Raw genomic sequence first — 16,270 nt, 5'->3', positions numbered from 1 at the left:
GGGTACACATGCACATGTGAACATGACTGTACATGTACATGGATGCACATACTGATATATACATGCCCATAAATACATATGTGCATGTGCGCACTCCTGAACTCACGTGCATGTGTGCACATGCATGTGCAGCCAGCACACACCCCCACAGCCCTGGCCAGATGTTTCCAGTAATGCATGACGGGTGCAACGGGGGCCGCCCCTGGCCTGGCCCCTCGCCGAGGCCTGCCTTCCCTCCCATCCTCTGCCTGCTGGGCTTCCCACATGCCGGGACAGTTGCCTGCACCCCGGCACCCTGCCCTGCTCGCTGCCCCCTGGATCCCTCCCAGCTCCCAGGGTGCGCTGCACACCCGGGCCTCAGGCTGGCTGTGGGAAACATGGCAGGGGTGCAGTGGGGGCCTTGCACCACACAGCCCAGCGCCCTAAGTGCACCAACAGCACAGCCCTTCCCACATCCCACTGGGTGCTCTCTGTTTTTTTCTGCCTCCACAGCCCTCCACCCCATCCCAGGGCTGACCCCGCGGTGCTCCAGCCGACTTGGGGAGCATCCTTTACCTGTCTCTTCACAGATCCTGTTGTCCCTGCTGGTTGCTACCTGGTTAAGGAAACCCTCAGCAGAGGACCGAATGGAGGTTGGGGCAGCGATGGAGTGGGTGCCCCAGGGTCAGCTACTGCAGGCCCCACCGCCACAGAGTCACCAGGGTACAGGGCTGCAGGATGGAAGGTGGTGTCAGCATGCTCACGCGCTGACTCTGCTTTCGTTTCGGGCACCCGCAGCAGGAAGGGGAAGGCAGCAGTGAAACTAGCGGGTGCTTACGTCCTCCCACACCGTCCCAGCACCCATGCATGGCAGCTCAGCACTGGGAGCCAGGTTGCTCACTAGCACCGTCGTTCCCGGCTGCACTTGGCCTCACACCCCACCCCACAGCCTAAATCTGGCACCCAGCATCCCACACCCAGCATCCTGTATCAGAGCCAGAATCCAGCTGCAACCTGTACCCCTGCCCCAGGCTCTGGGCTTTGGAAAGGAGCTGCCAGCTGTGGAGTCGTAGAATTGACCCTCAAGGGATAGATTTCCATGAATGAAATTCATGCTTTCAGCCCCCTTCTCAGGGTCTCACTCCCCTTCTGTGCATTTCCTCTGTGCACTCTCCTGTGTCTTGACTTGGGGAAACAGAAGGAGGGACCCTGCACCCCCCAGAAAGTCAGCGAGAGGCTGCTCCTGCCCCTCTGCAGCCTCCAAGATGCTGTGATGGCCTTGCAGCACCTTGTACCTGGGTGCAAACACCTCCTCCCCACGAGCCTGGGAGCTTTATGCACCCATGGCTTTCGCCATGGCCCTGCTGCACCAGTCAGGGCTTCCCTGGGGTCTCATGGTGCCCAGAGCCACAGCAAAGGCAGAGGCCAAACACAGTGCATGGGGTGAGAGGCTGCAGTACCAAAGGGGTGCGGTATGGGTGTGAGCCTCCAGCCTACGCTCATGCTCCCTTCACCCACCTGACAGCAATCATCCCACCATTCCCCATTTTGGGGCACCTGTCTCCTTCCCTCCTCACTGGCTGCCAGGTGTCACAGTGTCTCCCAGGACATCGCAAGGTGGTGGGAGTGATACCACAGCACCCATTCCCCAGTGCCGTTCAGATCTGTGGGGCTGGTGGCTTCCTCTGCTGTGGGCAGGTGCGATGACCTCACTGCAGCTGTAGCATCTCTGTGGGGCACATGCGTTGGTGTGCAGGTGGCATTGCCACCTCAGCAGCATGGTCCCTCCCCTCCCCTCTACCTCTCCTCTCCTCTTCCATCTCCATGGGTGTTGTTGCCTGGGAAACTGCGGGCAGACACAGGCAGGGATCCAGAGGGGTGAAGGGTGGAGAGGAAATGCCAGCTCCCAGCACCTGAGAGAGGGCTGGGCTGGCCAAAATGCCAGAGATCTCCAGAGATCTCCCCTGTGCTAGGCCTATGGCACAGAGTTGTGGTGACCCCCCAGTGCTCAGAGCCCTGGCATGGTCCAGAGCTTGTCCTTGAGTTTGGACATGCACCAAATGCAGCAGGATTTAATGCTGTCCCCCCCTGTGTGCCCAGCATGGGGGCTGGCTGTACATCTCCCTGGAGGGACCGTGGAGTTTTATCCCAAGTGCTTCCTGAGCACTGTAAGCCCCAGCACCACTGGGTCTGGATCTGGCCCCAGGGTCTCCCTGTGGTGGGATGCTATGTGCAGAGCTGGGGGCCCCCTGCGCTCCCTGCCCTGGATCACATTCCCAGTGCTTGTGTGTGTCCCAAGGTGGGAAGCAGGGGGAGAGCAAAGTTCAGCTTTGGCATGAAGGGAAGTCACCAAAATCAATCAGTTTTCTTTTAAACCAGCTTCTTGGAAGCATCTCCTGGCTCTGGCTCCCCAGGCTGCAGACCAGCCCTGAAGGGGCCCAGGCAGCCTGGGGAGCTGCAGAGCCTGGGGACCATGCACCCTGGGCTGATCCTCATCCTGGTTCAGATGATGGGAGGGGACTGGGGTAGAAGTCCCCACACAGGGTGGCTGTCTAGGTCACAGCCGCTTCTACATTATCAGGAAAGGACCCCGCAAGAAGGGCAGGGGAAGCTCCAAGGAAGAGCCACCAGCTCATGTTTTGCCCTTCCAGCTTTCCCATCTTTCTTTTCTTCCCAGCATGTCCTCCCTGTCCTACACAGCATGTCAGAGAGGAACTGGTCTATGACAAGGTCCCGCCTCATGGCTCCTGTGATGGTATCAGAGCTCTTGGAAAGCCCCCAAAATTGTCCCTGATTTGCCAGCAATTTGAAGCCACCTCATGAGAGCTGTCTCTCTCCCCAGCAAAGACCTGGGTTTGCAGCTCTGTGGGGGCAGTGCCGTACTCCAGTTCTGGCAGCCCTCTTCAACCTGGGACCCTTGTCCCTGCTGTGCCAAGGGCTGCCCCTCACCAGTCCTGGGCTCAGCTCCTGCCCCAGGCTCTGCCATGCCCCTGCCCTGGGCTTCGCCAGCAGCTCACACCCGCTCCAGCTCCAGGCTTCGGCTGAGTGCCACAGCCTGGCCTGGAGCAGTGCCAGGGCAGGCGAGTGGTGTCGCGGATGGGAGGAGATGCCGCAGGCATCGTTGCTCTTGGCCACAGGGAGCTGTGCCCCCAGCAGCCACAGCTCCTGGGGACTTTCCACTCCTGTGCCTGCTAGTGACCTGGGAAAAGTCCCTCACAGAAGACGCAGCCAGCCTAGGGGAAGCTCTGGTTCAGATGGGCAGTGAGATGGATGGGCAAACCCACAGTGTCCTGGGGCCAGCAACCATGGGGGATGAAGCTGGGCCCTGCCACTGCCTCATGCTATCCCCCCTGCAGCCCACCTCAGTGGTACACATGGCACCCAGCTCACAGTGCAGGGCTTGTGTTTCACGCTGTGGACACGTGTGGCTGGTAGGACAGCCCTGGGCACAGACAAGGGCTCCATTGTTGGGCACTCATATTTTGGCTGCAGGTCCCAGGGCTCTCCCTGACCTGTTGCCTCTGGCTGGGTGGCGCAGAGCTATCTGGATGGGTTCAGCATCACCCATGTCAGCTCTGTACTGGGCTGCCTCATCCCTGGGATGTGGCTCTCCTCTGGGTGCAGGGGGCAGCAGGGTGGTGGGGACCTCATGGGAAGCATGTGTACCTCCCCTAATGCTGCTCATGGCAGCATCTGGGCCCCTGCCCCAGCTCAGGCTCTGTGACCATGACAGCTGGGGTGCCTTGGGCTGCCCAAAATAGCTGTCCCAGCTCTCCCCGCTGCCTGGCCGCTGGGAGCTATCCCATGACAGCGCTCCACGGACCTGGAGCAGCTGGAGGCGGCTGCCATCCCTGCTTGCAGCACTCAGCCCACCGCCCACGGGCTGCTGGCTGCTGAGCACCCTGGGCCAGGACAAGCATTGCCCCAGGGTCAGTCTCCCCCGAGCACTGCCCTTCCCTGGTGTACCCATGGGTGCTCTGCCCTGGGGGTGTGTGGCCACAGCCCTGGGGCTCTGCAAACCCAGTTGTGCCCCCTGGACTGGGATAGCTGGTGCCCAGAGGCTGGGCAGGGCTCGCAGAGCTGCTCCCAGCTCCTGTTGCAACTTGGCAGCCAGCCACACGCCACAGGGTGCACCCCTGTCCTCCTCCCATCCCTGCCACAAGCCAGCCAGACACAAGGACCAGCCTCTTGTCTCTGCCACCGGGTCCCCCTTCCCAGCCTGCCCAGCCGGCTCTCGGGCACTTGGTACAAGATGGGGGGGTCCTGCTGCCCTGCCCGGGCCGGTGCAGTGTCCCAGGGGAGCAGTGGGCAGGCAGGCAGCCAGGTGTAAATCACTCCCGGCTGCTGAGGCTGGGCTGGGCAGTGTCCCTGGGGTGTTGGGTTGTGGCACTCCCACAGAGAGTGCCTGGGGGTGAGGGACAAGGGACAACGGCTGCACCAGCCTGGCAAAGCAGCAGCTGGCACTTGCCCACATAAGACATTTGCCGATGCAGGTCCCTGGGGACAGTCCCTGAGGCCATCTCCTCTGCATCCTCGAGGGCAGTAAGGAGGACAAAGCGCTGCCCACCCAGTTCACCCAGCAGTGCTCCATCCTGCGTGACACAGGGGTTTCGGTTCCCCTCAGGGCATGCACATGATGTAACCATCCATGCAGAAGTGTCCCCTCACTCATCCTTCACCACATTGTACCTCTGACCTCTGCTGAAATTCCCTGCAGGGAACTCAGCCAAATGTCACCGGGGCTGGACCGTGGTGGGGACACACAGTGACAGAGTGAGGCTGGGGGCCCTGGGAGATAGCACAGCCCCCTGCAGCTGTCACCCTGCTGCAGCCGGCGTGCTGCTGTGGTCCTGGCCAGGAGACCATGGTATGTTGAGGAGTCAGTGGCCCATGTAACAGCAAGCCTGAGCAGGCCCAGACCTGCACCACGGGCATCCCTTGGCTGCAGGCTGAGCTCAGCCAGGTAACAAACAGGTACCTGCCGTGTGCATAGCTGTGTCTTTAAAACAGCACCAAGAAGTTCTCACGTGAGCATCTTTTTTGGCAGTTGAAATCATGAACAGGGCTGTTTTCTTCTAAGAAAATCCTATAATAGCTCAAATGACTAAAATGGAATAACCCTTTCCACGGATGGGATCTGCACGGCGCGCTGTGCGTGCATTGGAGGTCTGCTGGATGCTGCGCAGCTCAGGGCTCCTGCATCTGAAGGGATCTAAGGCTCTCTGTAGTAGCCTTTCTGTGGTGTGAGCTCTAATGAACAGCATTTTAAATGACACTGAAAGTATGTGAGCGCCTTTTTTACTGGCATCGTGACAAACCTCCTGGTGCAAAATGAACACGAGCTGCGCTTGGAGGAGGGGGTCCCCGAGTGAAGAGGGCAGCTGGAGGGATCCGTGGTTGAAGTCCCCGGACCCCAAGATGGGTGAAAATCCTGGTGCTGCTGGAGATGAATGGGTGTTACAGCTGCTGCCTGGAGGGACCCCCTAAGCAGCTGGGGGTGTCTCCCCAGCACAGGTCCAGAGGGATGGAGGCAGGGGGACCACATGGACAGACCTCAGGCAGAATCCAACCGTGCCCACAGAGGGGGGAGGTCACCCCTCTGTCGGCCTGACCCCAAGCTCGCCTCCCTCTGAGCAGGGGATGCCCGGGGACCTGGCGGGTGCTGAGCACCCACACTCTCCTCTCCCAGGCAAGGGGGACCGGGGTCCCGAGGGGGGCTGCCGGCCCAAGCAGGACAGAGGAGGAGGAGAAGGAGGAGGAGGAGGAGGAGGAGGAGGTGGAGGAGGAGGAGGTGGAGGAGGAGGAGGTGGAGGAGGAGGGCCGGTGCCGGGGTGTCCGAGGGCTGGGAAGGGGCCGGGCTCCCTCTGCGGACAGCCGCCGCTCACTGCAGCCGCCGGCAAAGCACCGGGGGCCGGATCCTGCCCGCGCCTGCAGCACCTCAGGGATGCTGTCCCCGGCGGGCAGTGGGGATAGCCTGGCCTGGGTCCCCTTCGCCCCCGCTGCTGGCAGGGACAAAGGCAGTCTCCTCCTGGGGTGCCCCACGCCTCGTGTGTGCCGGTGCTCCCCTGTAGCCGGGGACCCATCGTTCTCAAAAACGGCTCCTGTCCCTGGGGAGAGCTTGCAGGAGGTCCACATGTAAAACCGGGAGGTGGCTCCCTTCGGAGCCACTCACAGCAGATAAAATCCAGATATCCCTGCCCTGTGCTGCTGAGACTGTCCCCGAGTCTGAAAATAAGCTCCAGAATGACTGGGGACAGGGACAGGCAGCCTCTAGGCATGGCCAGGTTCTGCCACGCAGGGCTGCTGTCCCCAGGACACGCACCCCAGGCAGCCCTGCCATGCGGCTTTACAGCTCTTAATGTGACTTGGCAGCAGCAAGGGAAGCAGGGTACAGCTCAAAAAGGCTGGTAGAAATGGTCCAGGCTAGATGCATGGTCCTATGGGGTGGGGTGGGATGCTGGGGTGATGGGCATGCAGACCCCATTCAGGCTGGCCTGCTCTGAGCTCCCACTGCTCAGAGGTAACAGTCACTTAGGATTTTTTTAGTCCAGGATGCAGGGATTTTAGGGCAAACTGGAGGTGCAAGGCTCAGTGTCAGGGTAGGATGAAGCACAGCATATTTAAGGGAGGACATCGGGCTGTCTTAGCTGTCAACAACAATCACAAGCTTGTGGGCATCACGTCTGTCCTGAAGAAAGAGTGGAAACTGAGATGGGATCTAATTAATAAAGAGTATGGATCCTAATGCACATAGCTTTTGCCTTGTGGAAACTTGAACTTGCCTGTCCAAACCTATTGGGTCCTCTCTGAGACAAGGAATTAATTTGATAAACATACTGGGCAGACCAGCAAGCAGTCCGGTAGGATGAGCAGGGCGGCACGTCCGCACAACGCAGGGCTGCAAGTGCCGAGGAGCGCTCAGGTGAGCGCCTGCAGCAGCTCGTAGGGGATCCGCACGGGACATGGGGCAGCCAGGCCTGCGGGTGCCTGGAGGCTGCTCTGCGCTCCGCGGCGGGGCAGGGGCAACGCCAGCCCGCTGCTGGTTAAGCTCCGCAGCTCCAGCTCCGCAGGTGATGCTGTAGCGACGAGCGACGAGCAGTCGGAAACCGTATGGGAACCAAATGCCGCATTTCACCCAGAGCTGGGCGGAGGGGAGGATGGCTGGCAGGGGACAGTGGCGGTCCCGCAGCCCCAGGAGCGGGAGCGGGGAGCAGGGGTGCCCCGCTGCCGGCAGAGGGAGGCAGACACCGCGGCGGCGGGGCAGGGATGCTCCGGCACCAGCGGCTGGAGAGGACTGGGGGACAGGGGCCAAAGCCTGCGGAGCCGCGGTGGTGCGGCGTCCCCCAAGAGCCCCGGAGCTGCTCCAAGCCTAGCCGCGGCTCAGCTCCGAGCTGTCATTTTGGGGACGTAGCCCCAAGGTTGTTCCTGACCCCACAAGCAGCCCCGCATGGCACTGGGCACCTGGGATGGGAACGTGCCAGCTTGGCCCGGGGTGGTTTTGGGTCAGGGGAGACACACATTGGTGTCCTGGTGGCACTGGTGTCCTCACTGCATAGGCACAGAGCCCATGTCGTCATCCCTTGGAACCCTGGCCCTCTGGGTGCCAGCTTCATCCTGCTCCCATGAGAAGTGCTGCTGTCCCCATGGCTGTGCCTCTGTGCCTTGCACCCCACGGTGGGTGTCAGTACTGGGGGTGCTGGTCGTGGGGCACATCTGGTGCTGCTGATGTACGCACTGCCTGCGCCGGCTGAGGCTGTGCTGGGAGCTCCCCCACGGCCGTCAGCACTGAATGGTGCCTGGGTGTGTCCCCAGCTAAATTTAAAGGACTTTGTGGTATAAATATCCTCGGTCATAAATAAACAGAGAGGCTAGATGTTTATCGGGGCCTTCCTGGTAACCCTGTTCCAGCATGCCAGGCACCCCATGCAGTGTCTGTGGTCCTCCCCGGGCTGTCCCCTCTGCTGGCTGCACAGCCAGGTCCTGCACTGCCCTATGGGGACATGGGCACAGGGTCCTGCCCTCTGCCGTGGCCCTGCTCCATCCCACCGGGCCCTCAGGGGAAAAGATCCAGCAGCCACTGTTGCTCCTCCAGAGAGGCTGACTTGCTGGCAGGAGTAAGGATGGCCCCAGGCCCTGTGCTGTCACCTGCCACCAGCCCTGTTTGCCCACGGGGAACAGGTTTGCATGGGGGCACTGAGAAGTGGGGTGGCCATCCTGGCACCCACTGTGTGGGCCACCACCCGCCTGGTGCTGGGGACCATGAGGCACCACCGGCACAGCCTCAGAGCTGGTGCATGGGGCATCCCCCGGGGTGTTGCTGGCACGGTCCCTGGGGACATGCCACCATGAGGCCACCATGAGGCAGGGCCAGAGCCACAATGAGAGGTGGGGCCAGGACCACAATAAGGGGAGGAGCCAGACTACAATGTGCGGTGGAGCTGGAGGTGCTGAGGTGGAGCCAGGGCCAAGTGAATGGGAGGTGAGAACCAGGCAGGAGCAGCCCCATGGCACTGGCAGGAGGTTCCTGTGGGCCCAGGACCCATGGGCTGCCCCAGCCTGGCTCTTGCCTGCTCACCACGAGTGTCCCGGCACTGCTGCTGTGAAGCCACCCCATGCTGCACCAGCTTGTCCATGTCAGGTTGTGTTTGCACCCTCTCAGCCCTGCCATCGGGGAGCTCTGGGGCTCTGCACATGCCCCCTGGGAACGAGGGCTTTCTGTAGGATGTGCAGCCTCCCTGCAGCCCATGGGATGGCATCAAGGCCAGAGCAGCAGCTCTGTGCCTCCACCTGCCCCCACGTCCCTGCTCTGTGCCAGGCTTTTGGCATTTCCTCTCAGTCCTCCCTGGACTGCCCATTTCCAGACCCTGTCCTGCATCCTGCACCTCTCAGGGTGTCCTGCTGCTCACTTCCACCCGGTCCTAACAGACCCACCCAAGCCATGCTGCACAGCCTTCCACCACACAGCTCCCATCATGAGGTCTCTGAAACCCTTCTGCCACACATAGGAGCTCAATCATCCCCCTGCAAGAGCCAGCAGCTCCTCTGTGACCTATAGCTGTGCCAGGAGCATGGGCTGAGCTGGAGGAGGATGGTCTGAAAGGGATGCTGACCCAAACAAAGCCCCACTGTGCTGTGCTGTGCAGTGCTGTGGGGTGGCCATGGCCCTGTAGACATGCTGGGCTGATAGTGCGTTGGCCGCACCTTGCAGAGGTGTGAAGGGAAACCTCTGGCACGTCAGCACCTGGTAAAAGGTCACCAGAATTTGCCAGAGCTGGTTCCCAGCACTGGCAAACTGTTCCTAGCTGGCTCAGATCCGTCCTCCTCACCATCTGCAGCCTGGGGTTAATGAGTACCTCCAGGGTACACAACTGGAGGGTCATTAAACAGCAGTCGAACAAGCCGGGGCTGCCAGCAGCACTTGAACAAAGGGGGCTGATTCACTGTTTGCCCTGTAACAATATTTGCTGTGGCCGGGAGTGAGGGAATGTTTGTGTGGGGCAGGATGGCACGGCGACATGGGGACTGGCAGGGGAGGGTGGCTGTGCTGGGGAGAGGACCACACATGCCACCTCAGTCCTGCTGGCTGCAGGCAGGGGCCTGGCATGGCCACGTGTGCCCTCGGATCAGCAGGGTGTCCCTGTGCCCCTTGGGGTGACCATCCAGCCTGAGGAGCCAAGGCCACCAAGCCACGTGGGGCTGGACTCAATCCTCAACCTCCCCTAGCCCAGCAGCCTGCTCCAGCATCCTTGCCAGCACGTCATCCTCATCATGTCAGTCTGTTTCCCAGAAAGGCAGGGAGCTGGGGACAGGGAGAACAGGGATGAGGGTACCTGGCTGGAGGTGGGGAAAGCCCTCTTCCAGGAGACATCTACCCCCAGACCCTGGTGAGAGGCTGCTTGTGGCTCAGGAGTAGCTGGGAGGGATGCTGGGGGATGACCCGTGTCCCCAGTGATCCTCACTTGTCTCCTTTGCTGTCCCCAGAAAGCCAATGGAGGAGAGTCATTTGCTGATTAGCTCACTACCTAATTAGCCCCGACTGAAGATGTGTCACATGTACAACCAATATGCTTGTGCTCACACATATGTGTATGCAAACACATGTGTCGGTGTGCACACTCAGCAGCCCCAAACCCAGGACACCCACAGGGGAACATGCTGCATCCCTTGGGAGATGCTAAGACAAGAGAGGTGTTCAGCAAAGACGCTGCTTCATGCCAGGGCCTGCCATGCAGCCGGTTTCCCTAATGCAGCGATGATGGGCTGGGGCACGCAGGCTATACTCTCCCCATAAGCCTTCCAGCTGCTCTGGCTCCCAGCCCTCTCAGCACTGCTTGGCACAGCCTTTTCCCACAGCTGTGCACATACTGCACCTTGCTGGAGCATCTTTCTGACCCCACCAGGATCACCCTCCCACCCACATGCAGGGACGGGAGCTGCTGGGCTGTTGGTGGCTGGTAGCCGTTGGGATCAGGAAGAACAGCTCACAGGGAGGTGGCGGGTGTGGATCTGCATCTGCAGGGTGGGTAAGCAGCATCGACCCTGACTTCCTTCCCCGCATCCCACCGATGTGTCTGGGGGGCAGAGGGGTGCTGGGCAGGTACGGCAGCACCGCAGGTGCCCTGTCCTGGTGAGGAGTGCTGCCTGCCCTGCCTGCGCAGGCTCATGGCGCAGCAGCCCACCTGCACACCACTCCCTGCCCCTCCAGGCCCTGCAGTCTCCTGGGCTGAGGGCGGAGGGGGGCAGATTCCTTTCCAGGCGGAGGATTTCTCTCCTTGGGAGCAGTGAATTATCCCCAGCCCGTCACACGCGATCTGTCTGCTTCTCCACCCGCCTGCTTGCCAGGCTGCAGGCACAGCGCATGCCCGGTGTGCTGGGTACGCCAGGCTCCCACTGCAGGGTCCTGTCCACATACACCATGTCCATTCTGGGCTCCCCTTACAAGATGCAGGACCCCAGCAGGGATGAAGCTTGTCTGATGCTGGCTGTGTGAGCCTGGCTGAAGTGGGGACCCACACCTCCACCCCCAAAGGCCTGGGAGCATTCACAGCACCCGCAGCAGTGTGGGAGCCTGTCCCACTCCTCTCCCTGCGCTGCCCTGGCTGCTCCCAGGTACAGCATCCAGCTTAGCCCATGCAGAGCCAGACCCTGGCCCTGTGTCCCAGCAGCCATGGGCTTAAATACGTGTCTCCAACACTGCTGGCTGATGTGTGCCCGCATGCTGGCCCCTGCATGGGTGAGCAGCATGGGGGGCAATCGGCCCCATGTGTCTCTGCACTCTGTGCTGCTCTGGCCCAGGACCGATGCAGGCTGGAGGCTGGTGTCCAGGCATCCATCCCACCCTGGGTACACCCTGGCCACCAGAAATGTGGTGTCCCAAGACAGGACCTGATGGCTGGATGGATTTCCCTGCCAGGATCAGGATCCCCAGGCCTGGGGGTGACAGTGGTGGAATACAGCCCCCAGCCAACATGCTGGGGCTGGGCAGCCAGGCTGGAGCTGGGACTCCTGGGTCCCTGGCCAGGCTCAGGTAGGCATCTCTTACCATGACACTGCCTGCGGGGGGGTGGGAAAGGCTGGGACTTGCTGAGTTCAGCCCTTTGGTACCCAAGCTTTGCCTGGGGCATCTTCATTCACCTGCCTCTGTCGGGGGCAGGAGCCGAGGGGACAAAAGTCTGTCATTACCTGGTCCAGGGAAGCCTCCCTGTGCCCAGAGCCAGCCCCCTGCCCCGCTAATCCCAATCCCCTCATTAGTCAGCCCCTCATTCAACCCTGATGAAGGGGAACAGCAGGGGATCCAATTAGAGCCCAAATAACAGGCTGGGGCAGGGATCCTGCTCTACCTGTCCTGGCCCCAGGCGAGCATCACTCATGGGGCAAGGGCTCATGGGGCAAGGGCTCTGGCAGGACAATGTGGGAAACAACAGAGGCATGGTGGGCTTGTTGGGGCCCTTGTGTCCAGCACCCTTACTCTAGATACTGCTGTGATCCACTGGCACTGGAGCCAGGGCAGGGGTGGCAGATGCTGCCCACATGCTGCTGCAGGGGATCAGCCCATGCTGTGCATATGTGTGTGTATGTGTGCCAGGCATGTACAGCCCCGTGCACATGTGTGTGCATGTGTGCCAGGCTCTGCCACCCTCTTACGCCCAGGATTAAGTTCATACAGTGGTGTAAATTGCTGCTGTCCCATCTGGGGCAATGTGCTTGCTGCCTTACACCACATTAGGTCCTAGACCTGCCTTGCAATTGCCACTGTGTGGGGGGGGAAGAGCTGCCCCCCAAATACCCACTCAGGGTGCAGCCTGGCCCTTGCACAGCTCCATCCTTGCACCCTCACCATGCTGTTCTGCAGGGACCACAGGGACCTTTACTTCTCCCCAACATGGCTGTCCCCTAACTCACTCCCTGGGACACATGTGGGGCTGGATGGGACTACACAAGCTCTGCCAGGGTATCCAGACTCATCAGTGGCCCCGAAGTCTGGGTCCCTATGGCTGGTGCATCCCCACCCTCTGGGTACTGGCAGTGAGAGGGTGCAGGACAAGCTGCAGGAGCCTGGGCAGGGAAGGGTTATGGCTGCAGCAGAACAAGGTTCCCAGCACCTTTCCAGCAGGAGCTACTGGGGTCATTAACCAGATGTCAATGGCAGTGATGGGAGGGACATTATTAGGGATGGAGAGCCGAGCTCATAGACCCAGCTTCCAGGCACCTCGGAGCTCTATCCCTCCTCTGCAGCAGGATCTGGCCTCGCTTGCTCAGGGAGAAGACCCTGACCCAGCAGTAGGGTTGTCCAGCCCCCCTCCTCAAACTCCTGGGCTGCCCCAGCAGTTCCCTCTTCACTTACCTCCTGCCCTGGTGCGCAGCACCCTGTGCAGCAGCTGCTGGGGCACCACACATGAGGGGCTCCTGGAAAGGATTAGGATGAAGGGAGCCCTTCCATCTCTCTGGTGGGGATGCAGTCCCTCGGTCTGGCAAGGGTACCAGGGGGTCTTCTAGCCCTGGGTTCCCTCTGGCTCCCTGCCAGCGGATTGCCCCTCCAGGACCCTGCTGCCCCTGCACTCCCCAGGCAGCCCCTGCTCCGGGCAGGGAGAGATGTGGGTAATTAAAGACCCCAGCAGCAATGCTAATCACTGGTTGTGGGAATAAATGAAGCAGGTTGTGGTGCCCAGGGGCCTGCACCTCCCCTGCCCCAGCCAAAAGCCTGTGTCCATGGGCACGGAGGCACAGCCTAGCATGGCCTGGAGGGGGATGTCCTCAGGACAGTCCTCTGGCTGTTGGGAACACTGAAATAGGTCTGGTGTTGCCACAGTACCAGAGCCCCATGCTCCAGCTCTCCACAAAGGATGCTCTGGGAGTGTGTGAGGCTGGGCAGGGCTGCTGGCTCGGTGCCCACGGCTTCTGTGGGGCTTAACCCAGCATGTCTCTTCCACCACACTCTCTGCCTCTTTCTTTCCCGTGCGCAGGAGATGTGGGACAGCAGGCACATGAGCTGTCCCGCTGCTGGGGTAGAGGCAGTGGCACAGCTTGAGTTGCCCCAGGCAGGCTGTGGGGACAGTGAGGCATGGCAGGGCTCAGCACGGCAAGTGGCTCTCACGCTCCTGCCTGCAGCCATGGCTACACCCTCTGCTCAAAACCGCGTCCTCACCCCTGACACGGAGCTGTGGGTGGCACTAGGCAGGGAAGGGGTTTTCCATAGGCAAGGTGAGTTTGGCCAAAGGTCTGGCTTCTCCCCAAGGCTGAGCATCCCCATGTGGTTAGTACCATCCTGTGCAGTGGGAGGGAGAGCATGGCTCACCAGAGCCATCCCAGCCTGGCTCTGCCTGCCCAGCTCCTAGCCCACGACAGCCCCTTCCCTTCTGCCCGGTGCTGGTAGACACCTCTCCCCAGGCTCTGGCACCAGGAGATGCCTGCCCCACCAGCACCGATCCTCGCAGCATGTCCTCCAGCCACAGCGGCAAAAGAATGGCGCTGGCACTGCCCGCCTGGGCCTGACTCACCCAGCCAGTCCAGCCACCCCAACCGCCCGGCAGAGAGGCAGCAGGTCTGTCCCCACACCTCCCAGCCCCAGTATGACTCAGTGCCCGCCTGCAGCCAGCGCTTGCAGCCCTGCTCCCTTACTGTCCACCCAGCATCACCCAGGCAGGGTGGCCGCAGGACCGCGGGGAGCTGGCCAGCACTGGGGTGGGATGCCAGAGCCAGGGCATGGAGCTGGGGAGGCAGGGCAGTGGCCAGGGCGATGCGTTGCCCCAGCTTGGTGCTCCAGGAACTTGTCCATCCGGATGGGGAAGAGGCAGGTGCCAAGCAGCCATCCGGGAAATCGTGGCAAGACCCGACATGACTGGCCTGACAGGCTGGGAAACAGCCGGAAAGAGACAGCCTGGCCCCTGTGTCACGGCTTGGAGACACTGCTCTGGGGAGAGGCACCAGGAAGAGCTCAGGGCTGCTCCCCAGCCACCTGCTCGCACGAGAGCTCACCAGCCCACTGCCGAGTGAGCCAGCAGTGCTCACCGGCACACCACTGTGCACCGGGAGCTCCTACTGGGGACGCTTGCATGTGTATGCATGTGGCACAGGTGGACAGACACATGCCTTGACATTGCATGCACCTTGCAGTGCACACTCCTGCATACACACACACTCCCCCTGTGTGCACAACCCCTGCACACCCTTCTACATGTCCCCCCAAGGTGCTGTGCACATGGCCTGCACGTGTCTCTCAGGCACAAGCCTCCCCACACTTGCACCCTCCTAACACGCTGTGCATACATCAGCATCCCCCATACACACACGCACCCTGCAAATGCCCCCATCTGAATGCATGTGCACTGTGCACCCCTCACATGCATGCACACCCTGCACACGTCCATACATACATTACACACATACATATGTCACATACACACCATGCACAGCCACCACATACATACCTCACCCAGACCCCACACCATGTATCCCCCACTCCCACACCCCTCACACATGCAAACCCACCATGTGCCTATTCACCCAGCTCCCTGCTCCTCACTCCTCCTCCTGCCTCATGGCTCAGTTCGGTCTCATGTGTGCCTGCGTGCCACGTGGGGACACAGACACATGTCACACCCCCACAGACCCCCACAGACCACACCCCCACATACCACCACATGACCCCACACACATGATCCCACATGCATACTGATGCCCCCCCCAGCTGCTCCTCCTGGGGTCATCCCAGTGCAAGGCTGGCAAGGTGCTGGGGCATGCTGGTCCCCTGGACTCGTCTTCCACCCACGTGGCCTCCACCCACATGGCCATACTGCCCTGGGCTTGGCCATGGCTCAGCAAAGCCACTGCACATGCTGGCACCAGCGTGAGCCCACAGCCCTGCGGGAGGGCACCACGGTGGTTGTCGCTGCTGTGCTGGAGGGCTCACGCCTTGCCCTGGTGCTGGGCCAGGTCTCGGCCATTGCTGGGACAGCTTTGCCAGGCTCCACAGTGGATTTGAGGAGCACTGTGCCGGGATGGATGGGCAGGTGTTGGGAGAGGCTCATGTGCTCCTTGCCCACAGCAAGCCATCCCAAGGGACAGCCTGAAGGGGTGCTGGGGGAAACTCCGTGCACCCCTCTCTCTGCATGCCATCCCCACAGACTCCCCAGCACCCAGTGCCGCTAGCCAAGTGCTTCTCGTGTGCCTGAGGCCTCGGCCATGGCTGCTTTTGTAAATGCCAGGCCAGCCCCAGTGCTGGGGGGTGGCACTCCTGGCTTGCCTAGCTGGGGACCTGGGCTAGCACAGGTGGCCCCAAGCAGGGGCTGGGGCTGGGGCAGGCTGGCTGCTGGCAGGGTGAGGTTGCTGGCAGCACCACTACAGTCTTCGAAAGAGTCAAGCACCATGGTGAGCTGGGGCAGGAGGCAGCAGGAGGTTAGCGAAGGCCACCTGCAGTGCCCGGAGCTGGGGAGCTGGAGAGCGGTGGCGGAGGATGCAAACCCCTTCCCTGGGCTGCTTGGGGCAAAGGGTGCAAGGGTGGGTGATCCCCAGCACCCTGCAGGGTGCAGGACTTCCAGCACCGAAGCTTCCCCCGGGCAGGGCAGGAGCATTTGCCCCACGCTGCTGGGGCCCAGGGTGGGAAACCCAGCCCGGGGGCAGGGGAGGGCACCCTGGAGCACCCGCACAGGGACAGGTGCCCATCGCCTTGCATGGAGCCGTGGGCGGCCGCTGGAGCCAGCGCAGGCTGCCAGCGCGGCTGGGCGCTGGTAAAGGTTTTGGCAGCAGAGGTGCTGGTGACTCAGAGCTGGGAGGAATGTGGAAAATGCAGCCC

The sequence above is a fragment of the Falco rusticolus genome, chromosome 11, assembly GCF_015220075.1.
Source record: "Falco rusticolus isolate bFalRus1 chromosome 11, bFalRus1.pri, whole genome shotgun sequence".
Taxonomy (NCBI): domain Eukaryota; kingdom Metazoa; phylum Chordata; class Aves; order Falconiformes; family Falconidae; genus Falco; species Falco rusticolus.
This window is presented reverse-complemented; position numbering follows the sequence as displayed.